The sequence below is a fragment of the Helicoverpa armigera genome, chromosome 17 (genome assembly GCF_030705265.1).
Source record: "Helicoverpa armigera isolate CAAS_96S chromosome 17, ASM3070526v1, whole genome shotgun sequence".
Lineage (NCBI taxonomy): Eukaryota > Metazoa > Arthropoda > Insecta > Lepidoptera > Noctuidae > Helicoverpa > Helicoverpa armigera.
This window is the reverse complement of record NC_087136.1, coordinates 7,279,017-7,292,386: the sequence shown is the minus strand read 5'-3', so window position 1 is coordinate 7,292,386 and position 13,370 is coordinate 7,279,017. Positions and strand designations below refer to the sequence as shown.

Sequence of the window (13,370 nt, the reverse complement as noted above, 5' to 3'; positions counted from 1 at the left end):
GAAACAGACAACTATCCCAGTGATTATTGAACTGTGAATTAGCCAATAGCCAACTCAACCCTCAAATGGACATGGGTAATTGTTCATCTCTGAAACCCTTTACCTTTTAGTTCGGTCGACTCCCCACCTCGATAGGGTTCATTTTGTAAATTATCTTAGCACTGGAAATTCACGAATTCTGTACACAATTTTCCGTCCGAAACGTTTATGTGAATGTATCAATTGCTTATCATGAAACGCATTGTAAATCAACCGCAGGAAACGGGTTAATCTGATGCTTGGCTGGCTAGTAAATTGAGACTGTTAATGCTCAATTGCGAAATTTATGCTCATATGATTCAATTTTGCCTATTTATTAGCGTGCCTATTCAATCGTGTTAAAAGGCGTTATGTTTTTAGAAAACAATTAAAATGAAGATTAACTTTGATTGTGGCTTGTGTGTGGAGTGTGAACTTGATGGCATTGACAATCTTTGTCATTATCAGTGTCGTGGAAGTGAACAGTCACAGGTTTAAAATAATACTTATTCCACAACATAATATATTTCTCAGTTTAAAAGATTGTAAAAGATGAGCTAGCTCAGGCGAAGCTAAGAGTTTTCTTTCAATTACATTACAAAAGGCAAGTCTCATCCCAGATTCCAGAACATCAAATAATTTATAGTGAAATATCCTCACAACACAGGTATTTTGTTACATAGATAACAGTCCTACACAATAAAGGCGGCTTTTCCGTATACACGACCTTTCGTGATCTTTCACTCTATCGATTCACCGTTTTCGTATATAGACGTGTATTCAATTCACCCACGTTTGGGACAAAAACCTCACTTTTGACATTTCGATTTTAGTTTAGATTTAATTTGTCTTTTGTGGCCTTCAAAATGAACTGTTTTATTTATGTTTTAGCTGTTCCTTGCGCATCTAAGGAACTGCTTCCCGCACCCGGATAAATGTTCTATGCCCTCTTTTGGCCTCTAGACTAGCTGTGCACCAAATTTCAGTTAAATCGTTCAGTAGTTTTGTAGTTAAAGCTCGATAGATAGAGTAATTACTTTCTTATTTATATAATCTTAGTACGGACAATTGAGTTTAAATACATTTTATGTGTCCTTCATTTTATATTTTGTCTATATATTTGAGTCGACATTCTCATAAATGAAATAATTGTATTACTACATAATTATCTTGTAATAATTAGTTTGGCTTCTCAGAACTGTTACATAAATGGTAGACTATGTTTTACGTACTTACTTAGTTTTCGGAATTTAACTAAATAAGTAGTTATTATTACATGATTGATTCATGGCATACTAATTACTGGGGTAGTTTTGATATCTACAGTACATAACCTCATATGATTCATAAAGAATTGATGAGTAGGTAAGTATATTAATATATCTCTTTCATTTTGATGTCATAAAAAGAGGACATAGTGTGTTGTATAAAACATACTTTCACACTTAGTATGTATGCAGGAATTTAATTTTCATAGACTTACTACATTCCTAGCATCTTAGAAAAGTCTTTAGTATATAAGTTCATTTAAATATAAACTTTATACAATTTTACAAATAAGATTGAGTTTTGCGTGCATTCCGCGAATCTTGGGAGTAGAATCTGGTCAATGCGCATGGCTGGTTTTTTTGATCCGGTTAGTAAAACGTATCCTTGTTTTATAGGCTGGAATAATACTGAGATAAGGACTTTGTTTGAATTCTGTAAATATACGATGAACTCAATACAGTTTTATATTTATTCAGGCTCAGGTTTCCAAGAGAAAGATGTACGGGAATTTTAAAACTGTGATAAGTCAAGTCATACTCTAGCGGTAGGCAAAATAACTTTATCGAGAACCTTAATTCTTATGTTTAGCTCTTTGTTAACTTGTAAAACACAAGGACATAAAATAATGGCTTTGTTCAAAATGTATTATCACGCCCGAGTGAGTAAGTAACACGAATGACCTGATTAGAAGCTCGGAACTAATTTTCAATATAATAACGTAATTTTTTACATGAGTTTGTCACCCTATTGTTATGTATTTAGCGGTGAGAAAGTTTTTTAGACTAAATATAAGACAACTTCATCTATTTCTTTGTGGTATCAGGCATTCAGTCCAAAGCTTAAATAGGTCACGATCAAACCCAAAATAGTTGTTATTTTTATCTCTAAAATGATCAAACTGTGAGCCGATTTACTTGCTACGGAAACTGTAATATTCACAAGTAATATTAATAATTCCCTGGCGTAGCGCTCGTAGCCTATATCGTAGCAGGTGCTACGAAACGACTACGCTCACGATAGTTTGAATGAAACTTTGTAACGATATTAGGCGGTACACATCGGTACTTCTCGGATAGCTAATAGTTTATAAAGTGCTAAGTTATCGTCCACCCAGTAGCAACGATAAAAGCCTCAAAAGTTTTCTTTATACGATTTGTTTCCGTCCGCCAGCATATCCTACTACAGGCCTTTGAACACAGAATTGATATACAAAGCATAGAATTTTATTTTAATACAAAATTCTACAGAAACTATATGAAAGTTCACACGCTATATTATATTGTCGTTGGACGTATTTACGCGGGCAATTACCGACACAACATTTTTAATCTATAAAAAAGCTTTCCTGTATATTCTATAGACGCCTATAGTGTTACCACTGAAAAGCTTTTGCCATTACAGCCGTTACATAATTGATTAACTAATTACACTACACGGACGGCAAGGCACCGTCACGTCGAATTATAAAATCCTCACGTGGATTCTAACTCCGTAGGATATGACAAACACTTCACAGCACTATCACATGGGTTTTGTTTACCACAGGATAGGGTACCTAGAGCGACTGTGAGGGATATGGGTAGGTTCGCGTTGGGCGGTCGGGCCGCCACGCGCGGCCGGTATTGTGCGGCCGGCGGAGGACGCATCTGACTGTGAACGCGGCCGGTCGGGCTCCTCTCGCCCGGTGCACTGCTGCGCGCGCCGCGCCGCCGCCGCCGGCGCCCGCTCGATATCCGCGCCGCGCCCACACAACTCATTATACCACCTGTGAGCACCGTCAAAACACCGCGCCATGGTTCCCTGAGATCAGGCCCGCGTCGTAAACATGCACCGCCTATTATACCCAGCATTACGGGGTACATGTTCAGATCTCACACGAAACGTGCCACCGACTTCGCAAGAATAATGCTTGTCAAGTTTCAAACCGTTTATAATGAAATGAAACTCATTAGAATCGATTCAAAAGTTCCGCTTTCGAGCATGTGTTACTGAAATATTCTCTTTGATCCGTATAATGATTGTCATTAGGATATTAAAGGACTGGTAACTTTATCATACTTTTTATTGCAATAGCTTAGCAATAAAATTTCCTATAAACCGAGTGGAAAGAGGAAATGGACTGAATGGCGGTATCACATAAAAATCAGATCAGTCTTACTCGTCGATGGTTAAAAAAGCTTTCAGCTGAAAGAGGATTTTGGTGATCAATTATTTAAATGAATATCTCAATCAATCGGATTCAATTAATTTTTGTAGGATTTTTTGCCATAAACGATCAAGCTTATTAAACATTTTATTCCGATGTAATAATACCTTTCAACATTAATACTGGCTACAAAGTAGAATTTCAAGAATTTACACATACTTTTATAACGATTTTTTTGCCATTAACAAATTGAAGAGTAGCGGAAAATAGCACAACAATCTCGCTTAAAGAAAATGTTTTCTCCATTTTTCATAACCAAAACATATTATTATGGCTATAAAAATAAAGATGAGCGTAGACTTAAAATATATTACCGGTTCTATACTAAACATATATCGGAAAGGTAATAAAATGCTCTATGTAACATTGCATGACAATATCACACAAACTATAGTGTTGTAACAGTACTTTGTGATTTCTAAATCGACTATGTCTATGGAAATCGGGAAAGCGCTCGCTATCGAGTGTCTCGATACTATCGTTTATTGATGTTTAAAGTTTTAATATCGATTATTTACTATTTAATACAATAAAGTTCATCATGATATATGATCTTTTGACGTATTTTAACTTCTTATTGTAATACGTATGCTTTGATGTATATTATGAATCCGTGTTTTTAAATCATTAGTAAATATTTCTGGTAGTCTAAATAGAGGTATTAAAGATTAAAATATTTAATGAATACTTGAGATTTTCCACTAAACCTCATTGTTCTTACACATCAAATAAATTAATCAGTAACCAACTACATATTTATGTTAAAACATCATATTAGTCAGTGTTAAATGTCTAGTTTTAAATCATTACTGCGGTAATGAATAAGCATTGATAGGTCATTAATTACGCTAAAATTCATGCTAAATTCGGCTTTGAACACTTTAAATCAACCTAATTTAATAATTACAAATTGTGTTCACAAATCTATCGAATTCAATTTGAATTTCAAATGGACACGAAACTCAGTAATCATCGTCCTATCGGCCTAGTTTTACACATTCCAATTTCAGTTTGTATAGCGATATACGATTCCATCAAGTATCGTATTTGTGCATTCGAAATTGAACGTCAGTAATGACCTAACTTCATGAGCGTGGAAATGTCAAACACGGCGTCGCCGGGAGGTGTTAGTTTGCTAATCCAATTGCTTTCACCTGCATTTCTGTTTGTGAGAGTCCAATGAGATATAAATTGAAGTTTGTATAGCTGTACACTGGAATAAGGGAGAGGAAACAAGCTCTAGTTTGCACGTAGTTTCTAAATTAAACTGGTAACAATGCAACTTGTGAATGATAATATTTACGCTTATTTCAAGGTTCCGCAAATGTGCATTCACAAGTTTTCATTATTCGTATCTTAATTACAGATATAAAGTTACGTAATGAAATTCTGCTTGAATGTAATCCAAACTATAGTTGGTACATTTCTAAGAACTTCTTTACAACTGTGACATAACTTGACACTCGATCCATCGTTCTAGATAAAATGTCAGTGTCTCAGATCTAAAACAAGGCCTAGAAAACTACAAAAATAGACCGAACAGCCATCAGAAGTTTTCAAGATATATTTTCTGATTTTACGGTGACACTAAGCTGGAGTATTTTTCTTGGTTTTCAATTTAAGTCTGGATTTTATTGAAAGAAAGTTTTGGCTTTGATTGTTTTACTAATATTATTTTAATATTGGCCTTGGTATGGTTTCTAATAAGCGATTATAATGTAAATTTTGGAGTATATTGTGAAGGATAATATAATGCTTTTAGACAGGCAGTTGCTCCATGTAAAACATGAAACTTCAGCATGTATTCAGTTCCCTCCCGAACATAGTTGGGAAGAGGCTGATGATTTTTTATGCATGTGAATGCTCGAATACAACGTTTACCTCCAATTTGTGACTCAATTAAAAGAATCAACAGCATTGACAGTTAAAAATTCGGTTGATACAAATCAAAATTAAATAGTTACCTACATCTAAATACTTTCTGCATCTTTTCTATAACTTCCCAATACCCATAACAAATTATTACCCCACAAAATCGCGTCATTAGTTTTAGTTAAATTAAATTTGAATAACGTAGTCTAGTCTAGTTTTAGGCCAGGCGTAATTACAAGAAGAGCTTTAGCACTAATTGGTACTATTCCGATCCCTCCGAGAGTCGTTAGTGTTCGGTTATAATTATTAGCTCCCTGGGTATGTGTTGCTATAGGATAAGACCTGGACGGCATTTTAATTAAATCTGTGAATTATGAAGATAATATGTGTTCATTGATATTGTAATCTGGGTATTTTAATATTGTCATAGGATAATGAAGGTTTCACTAGATTGGCAGTTGATAAAAGCAAGACATGATGAATATTTTTACTACATATTTTATATTGTAAGTTAAGTAAACAATTTTATTACATTAACTACCTTTTGAAACTTTTAAGTTTAGCGCATATATTTCTTAACTTTAAATAGTTTTAACGAGTCAAAAGTCGAACAAAAAGTGATAAACACTCATTACATTTTATTATTTCGTATACAATTTTCAAAGGCTGTTCTGAAATCGGAAGCTTGCCAAAACCACTTATTTAAAACACATTTATTTGCTGCTAAACCGTTTACGAGAACAAATGTTTTTAAAACATAGCGTTTTCGATGTTCAACTTTTATAGCTTAACACATAAACACCAACTATGAAATAAACCTGTGTATACAATGTGCTGACTTCCTCGAATTTTAATAGTAAGTATAAACATTTATTTGTTTGTTCATATAATAATGCCACTTGATATCAGTGTGTGAAAATCCTTTTGTTTGTAGCTTCGTAAAATATTTTAACAATGCTGTTAAGAGGTTTTAGATTGGTTTGTTCTATTATTCATAGTCTTTTAATTTTTAACAAAGATATATTTTTCTGTCGATTTATATCCACGACTGTAAGTTGTAAGCTTATGTTCCCGGCTCAAAACAAAAGACGACGTAAAGGTTCATCCTTTAATAATATAAAAATACCTAGTTAAAACAATTATTTCAGTATTTATCCATTAAAATACGACAGACATATTTTGACAAGACAGACAGTTTCTACATTATCAATTTACGGAACCACTAATTACCCTAAACTTATAACACGTTTAGACCAAAATAACAACATATTATACATCGTAAAGGCATATTGTTATAATAACTATTTAGTACCTACGTCATAGTGCGCGAAAGCTTCCTATCTAAATAGGTTATGCAAGATACCTACGTTCAGTGCTTAGTGTCGTATTAAAGTTTATAATACTACAATGTTTGTAGTAGGATATGCTACTACGAGGTTGATAATGTTAACGAGGAACTACTCCATACAGTCGGATAAACAATAACCTGTAGCCTTCTTTGATAAATGGGCTACCTATCTAAATCTGAAAGAAGTTTAAACCAGTCTATGAGTTCCTGAAAATAGTCCATCTAAACAAACCGAAAGAAAAACACAAAGCTTTATGTATTAGTACAGAAATTACAAATGTAAAATGTACGATATTTTCCACAGTTTTTATCAAAAGCAAAGTGCGAAAATTTCTTATATAACATCAAAACTATTATCATGCTGATCAACGCAAAGGAAATATGCTACCAAACCTTCTTTGACATACAAACGCGATACTTAAGTTTTGAAAACACTTAGATACATACATAGACATTCTTTTTTTGATTGTACCTCTATTGAGTGATTACATACATACATAGTTATACGTTCTTTGTGCGACTGTCCTTGATAGATTTTGTCAAGGGCGTGGTACGCTTAACGATAGTGTAGTTTATTATTGAATGATGTGTTTCTAATCAGTTGTTCGCATCATTACTATAATAATATAAAGTATATAAAGTTTAGAAATCATACTTCTTTCTTATAAATTATAACATGACTAGTATCTTGCGTTGAACTGTTCATTGACACCTAAAAATTTAGATTGAAAAAGGTTCAAGTATAAAAAAAACTGTTTATTTGAGCTGCTTTTATCCTATGTCCACAACACTGACCAAATTTTTTTCCCATTAAGATACAACTGAAGGCCACTGTCCCCAAAAATACCAATCCGATTATCCTTCAAAAAGTTGTCCAAAATAATTCATCTTGGGAAAGCATCGAACGTTTTCTATAGACTCATCATAACCGCTTACCCGGCCGGATTCCAGGTCAAGGCCTTCCTAAAACCCGGATATATCTTTGTAGGTACCCTCATTATCTGATTCTTTTACAGGAAATCTCATTTGGTGAACAAATTAAAACGCGTATATTTTTACGCGATACGTGTTAACGTTGCTTTTGGTAAAGGGTTGGGCTTTGGCAGGCAAAAGTAAAGTTAGTTGACTTGCTTTATCAAAGATGTGAAAGAGGAGTAATGTTTTCAATGGTGAGAACTTTTAGGTCATGAACATAATAATGTTAAGACTTTATTGATTTTGTTTTCTTTGTCTTTTTAAACTGAATAAAAAAATGTCAATAAGTTCGTAAGCCTAGAAGTCATCGAACCCGTAATATTGAGCATCGCATACTTTATTTAGATGCTGATCTCAAAACTGTTGATGATGCTTTATCTGCTGGTTATATACAGATTGTAAAAGTTGACGATAATGATGTGAGCTCGTTATCCAGCGACGGAAGATCGAATGATCTCAATCCTACGACGAAATAGGACATTATTATAATACCAAGTAAATTATATAACCTACACACATTATTATCGTTCCTTTATACACAAATTCAATAGCTATAGCTTAAAGGTTTCCGGCAACAAAAAACACAAATACTTGTACGTTTTCAATATAAAAATTCCTTAGATATACCCTTTGGGATGATCGGGACAGCCCATACTATCGGCTATTCACTTGATCCATACGTTTACCGGCCACTCAACAAGATATATTAGAGGGTAGAAAGGGTACCTTTGATAATTTGATTTGAAAAGGTTTAAATAAAAAGTATATCGTTATTTTAATGTAATTCTAAAAGCAATTTTCAGGGTGAAATTGATGTTCATAGAGTTGGTTAGTATCATGATTGCTGCTCAAAACCAAATCATTATTTTGAGTTGTTGCGTTTATAAAGAAATATACAGCCACAAAAATGTCGTAAAGACCAAAAACTGAAAACGTGTCTTCAACTTTATATTTTTATTTCAGCATCTGCAGAATTTAAGAGCAAAAGTACTCATTCGTAGTTTCGCAAGCACTCAGTGTGTAGTTTTGCTAACGACACAAATTTTAGGGGAAGCTTGCCTCGGAGATTTTCTCACGGCAATGTCACGAGCATGAAACTTTAGGATGCTAAATTAAACAGATCTCTCGTTTTGGAGTGAATAAGCAAAAGAGGTGCGACACTTATTTTGTCCGTATATTAGGAATTTCTTTATCTTATTAAGGCTCAATTCTTCTCTGTGTGAGAGGAGGCCTGTGCCCAGCAGTAGGATGATTAAAAGGCTGATGACAATGTATTTATTCTTCCTATATTTCAGTGTGGACATAACCATCAGTTGCAATGTTTATCTCATTCTAAATCAAACGTACTATAACTACAAAGACATCAAAAGTTTCATAACTGACCTTCTATTGCGCGTGACAGTTCATTTATTTTCTACAAAACGCGAACTACGAGATGCTCCCTTGTTCACACATATGATTCGTATCATTCCATTAAAAACGCAATACATACGCATGCAAGTGGCAGTATAATCACGGGCATATTAAAATGCAATGTGATCCCAACGCTCGAGTATGTGGGTCGGATGCATTTATAAACAGCACGAATGAAATAACCATGGACAGTATGAAATTCAATTGCGAACACAGATTGAATAGTAATGCTGAAAATACAGAAGTTGAATATTTAGTTGACAAACAGATTTTATTTTGAAAGGTCATTGTACTGTAGATGCTAAAGTTCTAAAATTGAAAGTTGAAAAACAGTCTGTGTTTTGACAAACAAAGAACGAATATTGGTAAAACATACCTAAAGAATTTCGATAGCTTTTCTGTTATGATTTCCAGTCGCCAAATTGTCCCTTTCAGTTTCAGCGAAATAGTCTACTCGTGTCTGGTGTTAACTTAATAAAACTATGTTTGCAGAAAAAATGAAACTCAAGATATCTCAAAGGTCGTAGGACTAAGGATGTCTGTGTAAGAAATATGGTAATTCAGCACTTTCTTAACGGTATGATGGAGTTTGGTTCAGACAAAGTTTGAAGCTTCTTTCCAAGGTTGGCCGGTCGCCAAAATATGTGGCCTAGTATGTTGACATACTCTTTATATCTCAGCACACTTAGCTTTCACTATGTATCTACGTGTTTCTTGTTTCAATTTCATTTCCAGTTAAGATCGTCTGAAAACTTTTTTCTAGAATTTGTACTGATGTAAGTACATGGTAGATCAATGTAGCTTTGAAAGAGTCTTTTATAACTTGATGCCTCAAGACGTCTTACAATTTACTTTCCTAATAGTATTTCCATCATACAATTTTAATTTTTAGCGAAGCAGAAAATCTAAATAATGCTTGCAGTTTTTACAAACCCTCTTAACAAAAATAACATTACCAAAATTTTTTGATAATCCCTTGTAAGTAATTTAAAGTAAAAGTTTCTGTTAATAATAAAAAAAACTTCTTACTAATGAAGTAAAAGAAAAAGCAATAAAAACCGTACTTAAAGAGTTTGAAAGCATTAACCTTTTACCCGTGAATACTTAAAATAAGAGATTAAAAGACACTCAACACCATTTAGTGTTTACACGCTAAAATGTAATTTGCTAAGTAATTAAAGAATTAGGGCGCGCAGACTTGCGTGAAGTTCGCGACTGATTGTCGACGTAATTGTTTCTGAAGCCAGCAGAACGTTAAAGTCGCTGCGTTTGTTTCACCCTAGACAATTGTTTTGTATGGTGTTTATCTAGAGCAAATAGCTGAGACTATTTCTCTTAGAAAACTGGTGGAAATATGTGTTTTAGGTATGGATACAAAAAGTTTTGTTCTCAATAAATTATTATCTTTCATTATACTTTAAAAATTAATAACGCTTCTTTTAATTAACGAGTACATAAGAACCTTTTTCTGTATCGAAAAGCCAGACAGAATAATAAAACATATTACCAAAGGCTGACCTGTGCCATGTTCGAAATTCCAATACGATTAACGATGCGACCGAATTTTGATTAATTATTAACAGCCAGTACCAGCTGTGAAAGACACAGTGTTCTTACTAATTAGCTGACAAAATTTTCCTCAATTAAATTGCTGTCGGTAACACTAAATTAGGTTGTGATCGGAACTGATCGATTGTTCTTATGTAACTAGGTTTAGAGATAATTGTTGAACGTTTATTGAGACATTGTTTGACTTTAGTTTTCACTTGGGCTTGTAGAAAATGGTTTTTGATATTTTAGTTTTATATGTCACAGTAGCATTTCTTATGACTGAAGACCTATATTGTAACGAAGCCAGTCTTTTGTCTAAATCTACTGTTCAATAAACGGTATATAGCAAAGGCCTGAGTAGATTGATAGATTGAACCTTTCTACATCTTACGATAAACAGATAGTTCAAAAACTAATCGTCTTTAAAACCGATCCAGACCCAAATCCGTTTCTTACTTATCCGAACCTTCTTTCGGAGATAAACTGTATAACAAATGTTTACCTTACGTTGGCCTTCAACCATGAATTACGTAGACTGGCAGCTGTCTGACCTTCGAAGCTTTCAGAACCCCCTTTATCAGGTCACAGGTGGATGCTGGCAGAATGCTGCTGATAATCTATTAGTCATGTCTAGGTATGCCTTTATTTGATTTGAATAATCCTCTCTGACTTGGAAATGAAACGAGTTGAGCTCTCGGCTGGAGGTAGATAGATTTGTGTTTTTAAACTGTCTTTTGTTTAAAATATATTTCTAAAATGTACATAGATAGAAAGATTGACTTTTAACAATTTACAAAGATTAGTTATTGTTTATCACTCACTTTGATAATAAGTACTTTCTACTCGTAAAATTTACGAATTTAGTGGAATATTTAAAAGTTATTATTATCTCTGAAGAATGAAGAATTTATCGGCATTTTCGAAACAATATATCTTACTTGGAAGTATCGCGTGTTGAAATCTCATAAAGAGTTTGCGATTACTCAATATTTTCTTCTCATTTACCTTACCCCATGGGGCATGTAAGCTGCTTCATTTACCATAATAATATAATGATTCCCTTATATTATGTGTGTTATGTAAACGCTCATTTTGGATCATTAAGTAGATTTCTAATATATCAGTAGCAAATTTTCCTTAAACTGTTAAATGGCTTGAGATGAATTTTTAGCGCTTCGTTAAATATTATCTAATAGTCGGCCAAAAGACATGGTGTTTTCGTAAAATACGGTAAAATGAAATTACTTTTCCCGAGGTGCAAACTATGTAAGTAAAAGGCAATTCTACTTGGGGAAAGACAGCTTAATAAAACAAGTTTTATAACTATCATTACAGTAATAGAATAAAGTCACTCACTCGCTTATAGTTTGTAGAGATTTCATCAACCTCACTTAGAAACCACAGGTGACCTCGTAAAAATATAATCAAATTCTTTTTACTGCTTACACGTAAAACTTGATTTTTTCCTTAGCTTTTCTAAGAAAACTTATCGCTTTATATTCATAGTAATCTTTAGTGATGTCTCAAGGGTATAGCTATATAAAATAAGTACGTTTCTATATAAATCTGACGTTGAAAATGACTGATTAGTTGGTCGTTTCGGAGATATTTGCACTAGAGTGATGTATGAATAGAGGTCTATATGATGAACTTAGGCGGTATCCGTCTTATCTTAAGTTATTGTGCAAACAACATTATAATTTAGATTTATTGAAACGAAAAACTTTCAAATTATAATGGCAATAAAAAGTATAATTTCGTGTAATTTATGACGGCAGTTAGATTTAAAATTTGAACGCCTATAAAACATTGAGATTTACTGGACTATTAGACTAGAATCAAATTATAGGCCTGTCTACAGAACATTTAATAACAGCGAACAATATTGGTATAAACTTTAAAACTACTTAAAATAAGAACAAACAGGCCACATACCTCTTTAAAAATTAGCCCTAAACTCCTACAGAATGTAGACTGAAAAGCCAGTGATCCTACAAAATGTAGACTAAAGAGACACAACGTCGGTACTATTATTGCTATATTAGCCATTCAAACGTTTCAATTAGCCACGTAAGCAGGCCGTAGTCCTTATCTACGGCGCGACACTCCTGTGGTCACTACAATTTATAGACTGAGACGGTTTTAAAGTACGTGGGACTAAATATAGGCTGCGGATTGTGTTTTACTTGTAATTGGTGTCTTAATTTATCTACAACATATTTTAGAAAACTACAACAAAGTTTTGGTTAGAGTACAATTTAATACCTACTTTTGAATAAAATTAAGCTACAATCTATGTGGTTATCATCTAGTTTAGATATGTGACCTCACAAAAGAAAAATAATAATGTATAAAGTGGACCTACCGGAACACCACTTTAATATCTTTCATAAATAAAATACGTTTTCAAAAATAGAAGCACATTTCTCTTTATTCAACTATTTCAATTCTCTTAAGTTCATAACTTAAAACTGTACCATCTGGTCGGAGCCTTTAAATAACTACTTGGACAGACTTGGCGTAAACTGGAATCGATAAGGCCCGTATTAAATTAGGAACTACTAACATCTGCAGCCTCCGACTGGCCAAGATAAACATCTCGGTTTCTATAGCAACGTTCTTGTTAAAAACTTTCAAAGGGGAACTTCGGGTAAGTAGTTCACGAACTTCATGTTTTTAAAATTAGTTTTTATTGATGTTTTTACAGGAATTAATAAT

General features: G+C 33.5%; 1 protein-coding gene across 5 annotated transcripts in view; it reads right to left on the bottom strand.

Moving 5' to 3' along the window:
• The window catches only part of LOC110384263 (protein unc-13 homolog B), a 220,433-nt gene that overhangs the window by 68,232 nt on the left and 138,831 nt on the right, over window positions 1-13,370 (bottom strand). Inside the window, exon 1 of one of the 5 annotated variants that reach the window (XM_049846684.2) lies at window positions 2,843-2,987. The exons of 3 other annotated variants lie outside the window; for them this stretch is intronic. The gene's annotated coding sequence lies outside the window, so the exon portion shown is untranslated. Of the gene's footprint in view, window positions 1-2,763; window positions 2,988-13,370 lie in introns of those variants that run through there. One more of the 5 variants, XM_049846685.2, reaches the window with a different exon arrangement.